The 2,309-nt window shown below is 34.4% G+C and overlaps 1 pseudogene; it reads left to right on the top strand.

Annotated features, from left to right (window-relative positions):
- Positions 1–1,405: 1,405 nt before the first annotated feature.
- Positions 1,406–1,915, top strand: LOC125868737 (uncharacterized; annotated as a pseudogene).
- The last annotated feature ends 394 nt before the right edge of the window (positions 1,916–2,309 follow it).

Genomic DNA, 2,309 nt, shown 5'->3' on the forward strand with positions numbered 1-2,309 from the left:
CTTCAATGGAATCAGACACACCTGTCACAAATCGACTCATTTCATCCCTTGGATTAGACACCAAAGATGGGGACATATTTGGACAACTTAGTGAATTTCAAGGAGTATTCTTGGACACTCATACCTGTTTGGTGAACTTTGATGAACTCCTCAACTTTGACCTCCCTCTTCTCACACGGAAAGAACCATCAAGGAATGCTTTCTTGAATATTTCCCAACTTATGGGACCCGCTCTTACAGCCCTATTCTCCTTAAATTGAGTATATCATACTTGGGCCACATCCTTCAATTGATATGCAGCTAGTTCGGCTTTAACAATAGAAGTCACCCTCATAGCATCCACTATCTTGTAGACCTCTTCCACAAACTCTTGTGGGTCTTCATTCACTTTAGAACCAAAGAACATAGGAGGGTTCATTCTAGTAAAGTCTCTCAACCTTGAGGCCATGGTGCTCACATTAGGGTTTACCCGGGGCCCCGCATCTCGTTTGGCTTGGACCGTTATAGCTTGGGATTGAATGGTCACAGCTTGAGTTGGAGTTGTCATGAGTTGAGTCAATGTTTGGACAGACGCCCTTATATCCACATTAGTCATAGCCTCTTCTTCATTAGGAAATTAAGGGTCTTGAGGATCTTGGGGAGGAACTCTCTCATTCACATTCTCCTCTTCCGCCATCCTTTAATCTTTCTTGAGTCGTATAGTATTCTAGATTCATTAAACTTCAAAAATTATTTCCTCTCATATGAAAACTTTATATTTTATATAGACAATACACAATATTTTTTTTAAAAAATAACTATAACCTATTAGTGCTTCAAAAATGAGGGCTACTGTTATTTTTAGGCTTGTTGAGCTGATAATAAATTAGTCATTCAAAATATGTTATCTCTTTTGATTATACAAATTAGTCTTAATAAGTTGTAAAACTTCAAATATGTTCAAATGGCTATTAAAGCCAAATATTAATGAATAAAATTGTCCCCTTCTTGTTTGAGCAATGAACTCATCATAATCCCTTCTGTCTTTTTTTTCTTGGCAACATATTAAAGACATCATAGTCCCTTTTTTTTTGTAACAAACACATCATAATACTTATTTACTTTGGAAACAAACACATCATAATCCTTATTTACTTTGGAAATAAACTTATTATAATCCTTGAAATTGATTAAATGTGTCAACATCTTTATCCACCGTTGATTTGCTCTTTCATCCAATAGCGTACAAGTTCAATCCTTGTGATTGTCTTCTCATTGGCTGGGTTATAACTCTTGTGGGCTATAAATACCAAAGCCAGATTGCTTTAGGAAATCATATACACACAACAGTTATATTCTTCCGTTTAATTTGTCTCTTGTTTCTATAGATCAAAAAGAAAAACTTTTTTTGTAGTGAAAAAGATCAATGGCCGATAAAGGGAAAAATCTTCGTTCAAATGCTAAAAGAAGATCTTGTAGCAGCAAAGCTGGCCTCCAATTTCCATTGGCTCGTATTTCCCAATTCCTCAAAGTCGGGAAATATGCCAAACATGTTGGAGTCGGAGCATTGGTATTCCTTGTTGTTCTGCTTGAGTACCTTGCAACTGAGGTGAATTTCTCAAGTTCCTTCTCTCTATCTTTTTTTGATATGTCAAATTACTAGGGTTTGTTATTACTAAATTTTACATATATGTGATTGTTTGTAGGTGCTTGAATTGGCTTGAATTGCAGTGAGGAATGACAAAAAGACTCGGATCATTCCAAGGCACATGCAGCTAGCTATTAGTTTTGATAAAGAGCTCAATCAATTTCTTAGAGATGTGACCATTCTGAATGGTGGTGTTATCCAAAAATTCACAACATTTTTCTGCCTAACAACAAGAGTAACACTTCAAAGGTCGTTGTTGTTACTGCTGCTCAGGAGGAGGAGGATTAGATTGATCAGTACATTGCTAGCATCGCGATGTTTGCTATTATTAATCTCCTTGTATTCATAGAAAATTTTATAATTCTATAGTATAAAACTGTTGATTTCCTTTCTGCAAGTTTAATTATATTTGATATTTATGTGGCATAGAATAAGAACTCAACATACTTGGATCTGATATTACCTATTGTTTAATTTGCTTTATTTATCATATTATTTATTTTTTTCTATTGTTATTTATTCTGATATGTTCATTTCCCCATGTGTATAATAGTTTCAGTTTTTGCCTGTCAAGTGTTCTTAGCAAGCTTTATTAATTGTTTCCCAAATTTGAAATTTCATGATAGATGTAAAGTAATGTAAATGAAAGTTTTTCTTAGAATGCTTTATTAACTATTTCCCA

This window comes from Solanum stenotomum, chromosome 6 (assembly GCF_019186545.1).
Source record: "Solanum stenotomum isolate F172 chromosome 6, ASM1918654v1, whole genome shotgun sequence".
NCBI classification, from domain to species: Eukaryota; Viridiplantae; Streptophyta; class Magnoliopsida; order Solanales; family Solanaceae; genus Solanum; species Solanum stenotomum.